Below are 15,100 nucleotides of genomic sequence, written 5' to 3' on the forward strand. Positions count from 1 at the left end.
CGGCTTGCCGACCACTGTGCTAGGGTGACAGTATGTTAAAAAAAAAATAAATAAATAAAAAGTAAAAACATTTGCAAAAATTATAATTTGGTTATAAACAAGTTTTTTTTGTTTTACTAAAAAGATAGCTGAAAAAATTTTGGCCAAGATTTATGAAGAAAGATTTGCTACATTTTATAACAAACTTTTTTTTCAAAATCTTTAACTTTTTCATTTATATAGCAAAAAAATAAAAATTCCAGCGGTGAATAAATACCACCAAAATAAAGCTTAATCGGTCTAAAAAAAAAAAAAAAAAAAAAAAAAATGCTCAAAAATTCATATGGGTACAGTGTTGCATGACCGTGCAATTGTCATTCAAAGTGTGATAGCACTGAAAGCTGAAAATTGGCCTGAAAACTCTTGCGCATTCTGAAGAGCATTTAGGCTGAAAAATGAGTATGAATGCATGCTAGGCCTGTTCACCATTCTATTATGATTCGTGCTGATAGAATGCATTAATGCCAAACACGTGAACGAGTGCACAAAACATGGCTTTTACTGCGTTTTTCTTCGGATTTTCTCCTGCAGGAGAAAAAAAAAAAAAAAAAAAAAAAAAAAAAAGGGAGTCTAGTGAGCATGTGGCCTAAAAGTGCAAACGAGACATCTGCCTCCTCCAGCCTGCGCACAAGCTTAAAGTGGTTCTAAAGCCTTACGGTTTTTTTACCTTAAAAGCAGAGCTTAAAAGCGGAGTTCTGTTTTAAGGACTGCTCCCCATTAAGGATTGGCACCTTTGGGGGGCGGATACCCGAATTTGACAGGTACCCGCTCCCACTTCTGGTTCAATCGCCTAGGCAATTGGAAGCGAAAGTTGTCCTCCCTCCCTGTAGTCTTTTGGGACACGTGACAGGTCCCAGAAGACTACAGGACCATTCATGAAGCGCAGCACTACTCGCGCATGCGCAGTGGGTACCCGGCTGTGAAGCCGCAAGCGGTCACAGCTGGGTGCCCACACTGAAGATGTCGGCCTCCTGGAATACAGGACGGCTGCTGAAATGGACTGCGGGGGACACACCCCGCAAACGAGGGACAGGTAAGTGGCTGTTTTTTTTTGTTTTTTTTTAAAGTCAGCAGCTACAGTTTTTGTAGCTGCTGACTTATTTTTTGACAGGGTGAGTGGAACTCCACTTTAATGCATTAAAGTAAAAAATTCCCTTCTGTTGAAGAGGATCTCCCCTCCCCAGCGCCCCCTATACTTACCTGAGCCTAATCTCAACCCAGTGATGTGCATGAGAGTAGCAGCTCTCAATTTCTCCTCACTGGGCAGATTGATAGCAGCTGGAGCCATTGGCTCCTGCAAATGTCAATCAAACCCTATGACGAGGGAGCGGGGCTTGGGAGCAAGTCCGCATGCATGCCACCATAAGAAGCAGCTTCCTATGGTGGCACAAAGAAGGAGGAGACGACAGCACAGACAGGGGACCCCAGAAGAGAAAGATCAGGGCTGCTCTGTGCCAAACCATTGCAAAGAGCAGGTCAGTATAACATGTCTCTGCATGAAGGTAAACAACCTTATGTGTCCAGGATCCCCTCCCAGCCCCCCCCCCCCCCTTATACTAACCCTAGTCTGATCTTCATCCAGCATGGTGCCGAAAGCAGAGGCTCTCTTCCTCCTCAAAAGGCAGCTTGATAGCAGCAGGAGCCATTGGTTCCTGCTGCTGCCAATCCAATCCTCTGACAAGAGAGTGAGGGGCAGGATGAGCCCTGCTGTGTCTATGGACACAGGCAGCGCACTGCAGGATCAGATCTGCAGGTGTGCCACAAAAGGAAGTGGCTTTCTATGGGGGCACTTTCCAAAAAGAGGAGGAGCAAGAAGAGGCAGCGGGCGGACTCTAGAAGAGGATCTGGGTTGCTCTGTGCAAAACTATTGCACAGAGCAGGGAAGTATAACAGGTTTATTATTAAAAGATTGTAAGCTCCCAGGAACAGGGCCCTCCTAACCCTCTTGTATTGAACTATATTGTTGCTGTATTGTCTCCCGTTATATTGTAAAGCGCTGAGTAAACTGTCGGTGCTATATAAATCCTGTATAATAATAATATATAAATCCTGTATAATAATAATAATAATAATAATAATAATAATAATAATAAAAAAAAATAAATCCTGTATAATAATAATATATAAATCCTGTATAATATATAAATCCTGTATTATTATTATTATTATACAGGATTTATCTATTATTATTATACAGGATTTATCTATTATTATTATTATACAGGATTATTATTATTCAGGATTTATTATTATTATTCAGGATTTATCTATTATTATTATTATACAGGATTTATCTATTATTATTATTATACAGGATCTATTATTATTATTATAATAGATAAATCCTGTATAATAATAATAATAATAATAATAATAATAATAGATAAATCCTGTATAATAATAATAATAATAATAATAATAATAATAAATAATAATATATAAATCCTGTATAATAATAATAATAATAATAATAATAATATATAAATCCTGTATAATAATAATATATAAATCCTGTATAATAATAATATATAAATCCTGTATCATTAATAAAGAAATGAAGGTTTAGAAATCACTTTAACTGCTATTATGTCAGGCAGTGGGGGAGGGGGGTCATCCTTTATCCATTCACATGACTTGAATAAACTTGCGATTGCACAAACAAGAGAAAAAAAAAAAAAAATCACATCATATCTGTTTGTCTGCTTTGGAAAAAGGGCTTTCCAAGCATAATTGTTCTATGGTTAACCTTTGACCTACAGACAAGGCCTTCTACCAGACAGAGCATACACAACCAAGGTCTGAGGTCTGATAGCGGAGTATTTGTTTGGGGATTCAATACAAGTTCTTGTCAGCTTGTTTACTTCTCTATGTCTAAATAGGTCATTACACAGAATATGCTCCAAAAGTTCCGATGCTGTAAAATTTAATTTGACTTTTGTGAGTCACTAGTTAACAGAAGGCATGTGAACTTCATTATAAGAAAGCCAAATCAGGACAGCAAACGCTCCAAAACATCAGAAGCAACATGCAGTGCCAGCTGTTAGTAAATGCCATTTCCAACCACAACATACACTGATTTCCGAATAGGTACCAGGCCCGTTGAATCTCCTGCCTCCTTCTTACACCTCTGAAACAACGATGGCACAATTTACTGCAGTGCTTTGTGTTGCTGCCCCCCCCCCCCACCTTTACAAGGTCATACGGTTTCTACAGCCGATTATAGCCAATCCAATGGCAGAACTGAACATTTAAAGTGGAACTAAAGTGGCAGATTTAAAGACAGTCAACAGACCGGCTCCAGATGGGCTCCATGCACACGGGGCGTTTTTGATAACGCTGGTAATGTTATTTGTGTAAAGTCATGTTAAAAATCGGAGTTTTTCAGCATTTTTGCATTAGTGTTTAGTGGCGTCCCCCCCCCCCCCCAAAAAAAAAACACATTTTTTTGGTAAAAAAAAAAAACCTTCCAAAAATGCTGGTTTGTGGCGTTCAAGCATTTTCACAGCTAAAAAACTCCTCTAAAAAACCCACAAGTTCTGTTTTTTTTCCAGCCAAAAAACGTTAACGCTCCATGTACACTGCAGCTGATAAATTCATGTTCAGGAGCTTTTCTGCGTTTTTTTCAGCAGCCCCTGAACTCTCCTTAATGTTTTCCCATGTATCCATGTACACATCGTCATTTACAGGCAGTTGAGTTTATAGTCGTTTTTTTGAACGCAGAAAACTTGCATTCAGCAGTAGATTGTATCAGAATTTCAAATGCAAACCGCTTGTAAATGCAGCTAAACGCGTTTATAGGAGCCTGCATTATAAAATTTTTCTTCAACTCTTCCATTTCCAGATGCTGTCCAGAGCCTTTTTTCATCGTGAAAAATGCATGCAAAGCCGTTTCCCAGTACTCAAATGGACCCGGCACACCATACTTTGAGGTTTCGCATAAAAAAAAAAAAAATATTTATAATATATATATATATATATATATATATATATATATATATATATATATATATATATATATATATATATATATATATATATATACATATATACACATATACACACACACACACATATATATACATATATATACACATATACACACACATATACACACACACACACACACACACACACACACACACACACACACACACACACACACACACACACACATATATACATATACACACACACATATATACATATACACACACACACACACACACACATACATACATACACACACACACACACACACACACACACACACACACACACACACACACACGACACGACACTGCTGCAATAATCTCTGCACAGAAATTAACTGGAACACATCCAACCACCACAAAAAAAAAAAAAAAAAAAAAAGCTAATCTCAACACATACTGCTCTCTCTGCTTCTGCTCTCTGTATGTCTCTCAAAATGTCTGAAATAGTTAATTTACTGTTTTTCAGTGTATTCTGGGCACTTTGGAAGGTCTCTTGGGGTAATCTTAAAAAAACGCTTCTAAACACAAATGCTCATAAATGCGGTATGAAAACACAGCTAAACGGGCGTTTTTTTAATCTACGTTTTCCAGCAGTTTCCATCGTTCAGAAGTGTCCCGTGTACATGGGGCCTTACAGCCTATGTGTACATGAACACAGTGCAGAATGAAATGAAAACGAGAAGCGCACCAACCTTGCGCATTACCTCACTAACCAAAATGTATTAATTGTAAAAATATACTCACAAACAGCAAATGAAATCAGGCATGTATGTCCTCACAGGGAGTTGAAGATAGTGCGAATCCCATCAAGGGGATGGATATTCAGTACAGCTGACGCGTTTCGAAGGGTGTCCCTTCTTCATCACAGCTAACTGAACTGGGAGTGCTCTCTCCTATATGTACCCCAGGACTGAAATTAGGCCCTCCCCTCTGGGTTGGGCAGTCTCAGGTTTGTAGGAGGGGCCAAGGTGTCATCAACAGACAATAGCTATTTGTAATGCCATCAGAGAGAAATAATATATAAAAACATAAAACCGCATGCTGCATAAACCACTTAATATGCATGCAATATATCAACTGGGGGATAACAGCAATGGAAATGATGAGAATATAATAAGGTTGGTGCGCTTCTCGTTTTCATTTCATTCTGCAGTATTGGTCGGGCTTCCCCAGCCTTGTTTGGAGCCGCACAACCCCTTATGCATTGGTGGACGATTTTTCCAGGTCTGGTTCCATCCATTCGCCACCTGTCTGGGTCCTAGAGCGCAGGAGAATTCGTCTTTGAATTACATGAACACATAGGATAACATGCTGGGGGGGTTTACTAGCTGTAGAAATAAAAAATAAAAAGCCAAAAACAGCTGCTGTAAAAACATCCAGTGTGCATGAGGACTAAGTGCTGAAGGGACATGCAATAAAATAAACCTTCCTTCCTGCAGTCTTCTTTGGGATGCATACAGAGCTGTGCATGCGCAGTTCATTTACATTGTGGTAAAGCGACTGTGTGCCGAGAGGACTACACTCCTGCGTATGCACAGAATGACACAATCCCGCGGCAGCCAATGAAGATGGCCTCAGTCCGGCACCTGGAAGTAGCCAGGCAGAAAATTCTGACCACCGGTAAGGAACGTGGGACAGTTAAAGAAAAGGCAAGTATCAGAAGTTCCGCTTTATCTCTGTAATGGGCAGGAAACTCAGCTGAGGATATATCAAACTTGAAGTCCCAGAGATACAGGATGACAGAATGTCAACTGAAAAACGGAAATGTCAGTTGGGGCCGGAAGCAGCCAGAACTGCATTTCAAAGTAGGAATTCTACTGTTCCGTTTGAAGTGATTGAATTGCATTCTTTGCGATATCAGCCTATCCTACAGAATGGTGTAGGGATCTAGGTGAATGGTGTAGGGATCTAGGTGAATGGTGTAGGGATCTAGGTGAATGGTGTAGGGATCTAGGTACAGGTAAAGCAAAAAACCCATCGATTTAACCATTTCCTAAATCAGTTACATTCAAGGCATGCCATAAATAATAACAGTTAGGCAGCATTTACACTTGCTTTGCTCTCTGAAGAACGATCTGCGTTTGGATTGCTCTTCAGAGCATTTGACAGGCACTAGGGAGGTATAGTATCGCCTTTTCTCTGACTGTTTTAACCCCCTAAATGTCGGACTACCACAACCTCGTGCTGTATGTGCAGTTGCAGCCTGGCTCTATTCACTTGAATGGATGGCGTTCGGCAGGCAGTAGTGCTTTTTCAATTAAAAGGGGGAGAGGTTGAGGGGCAGTAAAAATGCAGATCAACCGTGGTGCTTTAACACCCCCTCCCTCCAACCGCAACTGTAAACCAGCCCTTACAGTTACTAGTGTGCTTATGTTAGCTCCCAACCAAACTGAACCAATCAAACCATCAAATGGCTGGTGTTATAGCTGATCACATGTTCAACTCCAGATCAAACAGGCCTTAAACCAGACCTCCCCCCCCCCCCCCCCCCCATGCAGTGGGGCTGTGCCCTCATTGCATGGATCAGCTGCATGTTTTTTCTAGGGGTGAGAACAAAGCTTACACTTACCTGATCTGCCGATCGTCTAGAAAAACCGCGCTACCCCATGGTCCAGCGGTGGACTGCTCACGCACGTAGTTTTGGGCGCCAGGCAGGTGGATTTTTTTTTTTTTTTTTTTTTTTTTTTTTTAGACCTGCAGCAGGTAAGCAGGTTTATTTTATTTTCTTTTTTCTTTCCAAATCAGCCAATGTGATTGTCTGGATTTTTTTTCTCATTTTGTCTCTCATAGTTGAGGTCTACCTATGATGCCAATTACAGGCCTCTCTCATCTTTTTAAGTGGGAGAACTTGCACAATTGGTGGCTGACTAAATACTTTTTTGCCCCACTGTATATACATACACATACACTATATTTATTACAGGTACTTATATAGCGTTGTCAATTTATACAGTATATATATATATATATATATATATATATATATATATATATATATATATATATATATATATATATAGACAACGCTATATAAGTACCTGTAATAAATATAGTAAAGGGATGTACTTAACTTTGGGCAAAGCTGAATAGTTTGTTTTCATCTACAGATTCCCCTCATCTGTAAAGGCAACTTTTCAGCAATAACCTTTTTGAGAAAGGAAAAGAAAAAAAACAAAAAACAAAAAAACGAAAGTGGTCAGCAAAATGAATTATTTTGCTGACATTTGATTATAGTAAATTTCCCAGTTAGACGGGTGCAACAGCCTATGAAACCAAAAGCGGATTTGAGATACACACAGGTACCAGAGGCTACAATTTTCATACTCACTTTTAATTTTTAAATGAGCATGGTGTCACACATCACTGTACAAAGGCCGGGGTATAGGGGACTCACTAGAGTAATAATTAAATCAGCACATGATCACAGGACACTCTGGATCACACAGGTTAGCTGCGATCTACACCGATGCGTGCCGGTGTATAGAAGGCAAAATATTTGTTACAGTATTATAATAATAGTTATTATTGTAACTACCAATATAGTTACTGTGCTGTTTACGATAACCATTCACTTGGTATTGACGGCAAGGTGTTTTTTTTTTTGTTTTTGTTTTTTTATTTGTTTCCCCCAGCATACGTGCCCCTTTTTTCAACAATTCTCCAATCCTTCAAACGTCACAGGTCCTCTTCTTCCTCAAGCACTAGGTAGATTTTAAACGCTACAGAAAATGAAGTCACACAAAAACATGGTGCCACTCTCCATAGCATTCTCATGCGAGTACAGAGCAGGGGTGGAGCCATGACAATCTGGGTGCACAGGAAGTGGGAGGAGTGACACTGGGAGTCATTCAACCTAGAGGAGCAGCAGTGGATTGGAGAGTCTGTGTGGGCAGCCCAGAAGATCAAGTGAATACAGAAGCCATAGCTACTTCCCCCCCCCCCCCCCCCCCATTGAGACAGGAAAGTTTGTTTTTTTTTCTTAAACTAAAGTCATGAGAGAACTAGTAGCTGCTTTTGCCGAGTTCTTTCAAAATGCGTTACATAGCTTTAAAGTGTAATTCACGGTACATTTTTTTTAACCACTTCAAGTCCGGACACTTTTATCCCCTTCCTGTCCAGGCCAATTTTCAGCTTTGAGCGCTGTCACACTTTGAATGACATTTGCGCGGTCATGCAACACTGTACCCATATGAATTTTTTTAGCATTTTTTTGAGACAGATAAAGCTTTATTTTGGTGGTATTTATTCACCACTGGGATTTTTATTTTTTTTGCTATATAAATGAAAAAGTCCAAAATTTTGGGGGAAAAAAAAAAAAAAGTGTTTTTTGCAAATAAATAACCTTTATTCATACAGTAAATCTTGTCCAAAATGTATTCAGCTATCTTTTTTGTAAAAAAAAAAACAAAAACAAAAAAAACCCAAATTAGTTTATAACTAAAAATTAAAATATTTCAAAAAGGTTTTTTTTTTTTTTTTACCAAGTCGTGGGGTGTTTGATACTTTAATGCAGAGAATGCTGCATTAACCACTTGACCGCTGAAAGGTATATCCCCCCCCCCCCTCATGACCAGGCCATTTTTTGCTATTCAGCTCTGCACTATTTTAACTGGCCATTGCACGGTCATGCAACACTATACCCAAATGAAATTTCTATTATTTTTTGTTTTTCACACAATCGGAGCTATCTTTTGGTGGCATTTGATCATCACTGGATTTTTTATTATATGAACAAAAAAAATACAGAAGATTTGGAAAAAAAAAAAAAAACACAAACAAACCCCAAAAAGCAAACATGTTTCTTTTATAAAGTTTTGCAAATAAATAATCTTTCTTCATGAATTTAGGCCAACATGTATTCTGCTACATTTCTTTGGTAAAAATGACCCAAATCAGTGTATATTATTTGGTCTGTAGGAAAGTTACAGAGTCTACAACTAGGGGATATAGATTTGAAAATTGATCAATCCTGATGTACTTGAGGCTCTAAAATGCCAGGACAGGACAAATACCCCCCAAATGACCCATTTTTGAAAAGAAGACAGTCCAAGATATTTGGAGGAATGGCGAGTTTTTTTTGAAGTTGTAATTTTTTTTGTAACAATTTTTTGTAAAATGAAAATTGAGTACTGACAAGATACTTTTTTTTATTTGCACTAACATACAATTTTGAGGACAAGCTTTCAGGGTATGTCCCCTTCTTCAGGTCCAGGCAGTACTACTTCACAAAGTTTTAGCAGAATGTTAAAAGATGTTGAAAGGGGGAGAAAAGAAAAACCCCCCAGAAAGAAGCACACACAAACAAATGTACACAGCAATGGTTATAAACCTAGGATTAGACTAGAGATAAGATACAGCAAAAGCAAAGACTGGAGGGGGGGGGGGACAAAAACCCTCACAGAGTGGGTCAATCACCTCTTGTAAAATGAATAAACTTAATTACAACTTTACACAATGTTAAGTTACATACAAATAATAATAATTATTTTTTATAAAATTTACTTTTTTTTTTACATGAAATACAAAATTGTGTAAAAAAAAAAAAAGTAAAAAAACTGGATAAAAAAAATAATTATATTTTACATAATGTCAGAGTAGTTCAGTGACAATGGACTTTCACTACTCATCACTACTGATCAGGGTTATAACAAATCGTTTTAACTGTCATGAATGGCTGTGATTGGCTACAGCTAATCACATGGTACAGGGTGCTGTGAATGGCACAATAGTTCGCAAGGTGTCATAAATAGAGGCCATTCATGACAGTTTTGCTTACATGTTATCAAGTGACCTTTATGATTGGTCACAGCAATCACAGGATACACTGGCTGCTCACATCAGCCAGGTACCGAGCACTGTGATCTGGTCACAGGATTGTGCCGTTGAGGCATGTCAGTGTGCCGGTGCACCGTGATGTACAAGAACATCGTGGTACCCGGGGAAGTCACCCGGCAGCAGGAAAAGTGTAATGTTGGCGGACGGCAAGTGGTTAAGATAAAAAACATTTAGGGATACAAAAACAATGAACCTAAAATCCCATAGGATGCCACACGTTCATGTCATTGCAAAACGGATATTGAATCTTTTTAAGCGGATACTTATATGAATAATACCCAGTGATCCTCCTATGAAGGTCCACATTCAGGCACTTCCTGGTGTAGGGTGACAACGCTCTGTCCCCATCCCCCAATTCTGCTCCTGTGCTCTCAATCAGGCCACTAGTGGAGGCTAAAAATGGTTGTTTGTACACACGACACAGGCAGTCCACTGTTGTCACCCATCAGGAAACCGGCCCTGAGGGATGTCATGTATCCAACACTGGAGTGTCTGTAGGTAGGAAGAGGCTGCTGGAGATCAGAAGAGTCAACAAATGATGGACCCCGTATACAACCCAGGGGCAGCGTACACCCTGTACACAGTATACACCTTCGGGACTGTATACACCTCATATACAACCCAGGCGCACTATACATCCCATATACAGTATACATGCCACACACAGTGTACACCCCAGAGACAGTATACACCCTGTATACAGTATACATCCCAGGGACAGTATACACCCTATATACAGTATACATCCCAGGGACAGTATACACCCTATATACAGTATACATCCCAGGGACAGTATACACCCTGTATACAGTATACATCCCAGGGACAGTATACACCCTATATACAGTATACATCCCAGGGACAGTATACACCCTATATACAGTATACATCCCAGGGACAGTATACACCCTGTATACAGTATACATCCCAGGGACAGTATACACCCTATATACAGTATACATCCCAGGGACAGTATACACCCTATATACAGTCACAGACAGTGTACACCCCAGGGATAGTATACACCCTATATACAGTATACAGGCACAGACAGTGTACACCCCATGGGCAGCATTCACAGTATACACATTCGGGACGGTATAAACCCTATAGATAACACCCCATATTTACAGTATATATCCCAGAGATAGTATATACCCCATAGACACCCCAGGGATAGTATACACCCCAGAGATAGTATACACCCCGTAGACACCCCATATACAATATAACACCCCCCATACATAAACAGTACACATCCCATGAATAGAATACACCCAATATACACCCCAGGGATGGGATATACATACACGGACAGTATACACCCCATGCCCCCCTGTCCCGGGTACACAGCCCTCCCCGTCCCCCGTACCTGCTGTCCCGGTATGTCCCCCCTCAGTGGGCTGTACAGCGGCCTCCCCTCTATAGGCTGATCACCGCTCTGCCATTCTGTCTCCACTTATACCGCCCCCTCCTCTCTCTTGCTCCTCACAGACAGCTACAGGCCACACCCCTCACGTAACTCCGCTACTGCCATTCATTCAGGAAAGCCCCTCCCCTCACCTACCCACACTATATGGAGTGCATACTTCTGGGCTGTCAATCAAACGTGTGACCACGCCTACATATGGCTCAATACTTCCCTTCTACTTCATGCAGTCCACAAAGCGGATCGTCCCGCCCCCCCCAGCGCCTTAAGACCAAGTCCGCTAGTTGGCGCATGCGTGCAGTCCGTTCTGTGTACAGAGTGTAAGACGTCGGCGCGGTGTATGGGGGAGAACGGAGGACACAACTTTACTAAACATCTTGGATGGAGTGGGGAGGGATTGGAGCCCCTGATGGGTTTGTATTGCTGTCTGTGCCCCCAGGGAGGTCCATCCTCTCTGTTTCTCCTGATGACCACTATTACCGAGACTGAAAGAAAGTCCCACATTGTGGGTTGTCACCATAGCAATCATAGAGGGGAAATCTTCCAAGGGGGACACTAGATCTGGGATTCCTGCTCTTCAGAGGGATTTCTTCTCACTTCCTGTGGCTATGTTACAGGAAGTGACGGGAAATCTCCCCAATGGGACATAGATGGGTAAAATAAAAACTGATGGGTTATGACTTGACCTCCAGAAGGTTCCCCCCCCCCCTCATGACTAGGACATTTTATACGCTACGGCGATGCGTTACTTTATAGCCGAATGGCAGGTACAGCTCAGTTGTCCAGTTCTGGGAGGGTGTCATATGACGTCCTCGGAGAACTAAGCCCCCCCTCCACGCTCCCACTTTGGCTCGCACTCGATATTCTCTGTGATTGCTGTGTCCTTCGGACACACCTGATCACATGTCACAGTAAAGGGCCAATCACAGTGGCCCTTTGCCATGTGATCAGCTGTGTCCAGTGCCCTGATTATCAGTGCAGCCCAACAGTGCCCATCAGTGCTGCTTATCTTTGCCAATCAGTGCCGCCTATCAGTGCCCATCATTGCCGCATGTCAGTGCAGCCTCATCAGTGCTGCTTATCTTTGCCTATCAGTGCCCATCATTGCCGCCCATCACTGCCGCATGTCAGTGCAGCTTCATCAGTGCCGCCTCATCAGTGCTGCTTATCTTTGCCTATCAGTGCCCATCATTGCCGCCCATCACTGCCGCATGTCAGTGCAACCTCATCAGTGCCTCTTTATCAATGCCCACCAGTGCCGCCTCATCAGTGCAGCTTATCAGTGCCCATCATTGCCGTATGTCAGTGCAGCCTCATCAGTGCCTCTTTATCAATGCCCACCAGTGCCGCCTTATCAGTGCAGCTTATCAGTGGCCATCATTACTGCCCATCATTGCCGCATGTCAGTGCAGCCTCATCAGTTCCTCCTTATCAATGCCCACCAGTGCCACCTCATCAGTGCCCATCATTGCTGCCCATCACTGCTGCATGTCAGTGCAGCCTCATCAGTGCCTCCTTATCAATGCCCACCAGTCCCGCCTCATCAGTGCAGCTTATCAGTGCCCATCATTGCCGCATATCAGTGCAGCCAGTGGTGCATTTAAGTTTTGTGCTGCCCTAGGCAACACAAAAATTGGTGCTGCCCCCCGCAGAAAAAGCCTGAGATTGACCAAGAGCACCCCTGCCCTCCACCCCAGCCTTCCACTACCACTGCCCCCCACACCATCCCCCATGGCGAGACAGAGAAAGACACTCGCCTTCACAGCTCCGGACATCCATAGGAACAAGAGTCGGGCTGTACATACACCGACGTGAAACCCACAGCATCTCTCAGAACCCACCAGGTCCCCATGCCGCGTGTGTCCCTTCTTCCATCCTTTCTTCCAAGAGACAGTGCTGCCCCCTTGAAAAATGCCGCCCTAGGCAAATGCCTTGTGGAAAATACACCACTGAGTGCAGCCTCATCAGTACCTTCTTATCAATGCCCACCAGTGCCACCTCATCAGTGCACCTCATCAGCGCTGCAAGTTGAAAATTGGCCTGGGCAGGAATGGGGTAAAAGTGCCTGGTAGGCAAATGGTTAACTGACAATTGCGCAGTCATGCAACACTGTACATAAATGTATGTAATTTATTTCCCCACAAAAAGAGCTTTCTTTTGGTGGTATTTGATCACCTCTGGGTTTTTTACTTTTTGCACTATAAATGAAAAAAGACTGACAATTTTGAAAAAAAAAACATATCCAATACAAAAAATAAAAAAAATCTAATTTCTTCATAAATTAACCCAAAATGTATCCTGCTGCATATTTTTGGTAAAAAATCCCAATCAGCATATATTGATTAGTTTGAGCAAAGGTTATAGCGTCTGCAAACTATGGGACCTATACTGGAAATTTTTTTTATACATTTTTGTTAATACTCCTCCACCTGTCAGAACATTGCTCTGCCTTGTTTACATAGGCCTAGCTCTGTTCTGTGTCCTGCCCGACGATCAACAGGTGCCGGCGGACATCTGTTCACCGGCACTCGCAGATCGGCTTCTGCTGTAAGTGTTCACAGCAGAAGCAATCTGCTTGTGGCACACGCCTTTGGCGGAAGGCACATTTAGAGCTACCAAACATCTGTTTTATTTGGCCCATAAAATCCTGCTTGACTGCAGTAAAATTGTCCTTTTAATGGAGCAGAGGAGGCAGCCAGATGGAGCTGGGGAAGCAAAGGTATAAAATTCCAGGCTGCAAACGTCCACATCAGTATACATGCAAGCACCACCAGGGCTATGAATGAAATGTGGGCTGGAGGCACCTGGCAAAGCGTCTATTATCAGATATGTTGCACCTGCAAAGTGGAAAGACGTCAGGTATACACAAACCCAACTGTTGGAGTAATGTGTCAGCTCTGGAAAGTGCTTCCATGGCTATGTAATGTGGATAGGAAGATAAAAACTAGAAAATGTGGTTAGACTTTTCCCAACAGAGTTGATGAGAAGACATCCATCTTTCTAGGACACTAGCATAAAACGGAAGCATGCTGGGAATAGGATGGGTTATCCTGCTGGCCTACATTTTTTTGTTTGACAATGTCCAATTGTCCGGTAGGCGGCAGTATAACCTGACAGTATTTGACTTCCTGTGTCTCTCAATGGACAAAAATCGAAAACAGCAAATGTCACTTTAACCAGTTGTGGACTGCAAAAGAGTAGACCCTCTGCGCTGCATCATGTTTATGTGATCCAGCATTTCCGGGTAGGGGGCACGTGCCTGATGCCTGATCTGTGCTGTCATTCGCTACAGCACAAGTTGGTCAACAGGTCCCGGCTAACGATTTCTGGCTGGGACCTGCTGATCAGTTTAACAAATTACAGCACAGAGCCCTGTGTTTACTAAGAAACTGGGCTCTGTACTTGGGAGCATCGATGTGTCTATTTGTAGGAGAAAAAAAATGGGTAAGGGGAGGGTGGGAGGTTGTGAGAAAATAACTCTCCCTATCCTTGTATAATGGTTTTATTGGTACCACACCCCTAATGAAATAATTGAAAAGAGAACCCTAACCACAAAAGCTAATGGGGCTTTGAAAGTACCACACCGTACCAATAAATGTAAAGTGAAAACGTGAAAACAGTGGATAAAATTGAACACCTTTTATTAGGTTAAAAAAACCACCATCGGTGGAAAAAGTTAGACATAGACACAAAAAGGCTTATAATTAAAATCAACACAGGGAGGCTACAGTAGGCAGCGGCCGACGTCTTAGACATAATAGACGTCACGGACATCAGCCATAGCGAACCGCAGACACTGTCTTGG

The 15,100-nt window shown here is 41.8% G+C and overlaps 1 protein-coding gene across 2 annotated transcripts in view; it reads right to left on the reverse strand.

Moving 5' to 3' along the window:
• Positions 1-11,370, reverse strand: part of TBC1D24 (TBC1 domain family member 24) — a 55,791-nt gene extending 44,421 nt beyond the window's left edge. For both annotated transcript variants that reach the window (XM_089682999.1, XM_089682990.1), the window contains exon 1: positions 11,239-11,370. The gene's annotated coding sequence lies outside the window, so the exon portion shown is untranslated. The remainder of the gene's footprint in view (positions 1-11,238) is intronic.
• Between the last annotated feature and the right edge of the window lie 3,730 nt (positions 11,371-15,100).

Source organism: Staurois parvus, unplaced genomic scaffold, assembly GCF_062004578.1.
Source record: "Staurois parvus isolate SC_StPar_1 unplaced genomic scaffold, SC_StPar_1.0 ptg000018l, whole genome shotgun sequence".
Classification (NCBI taxonomy): Eukaryota; Metazoa; Chordata; class Amphibia; order Anura; family Ranidae; genus Staurois; species Staurois parvus.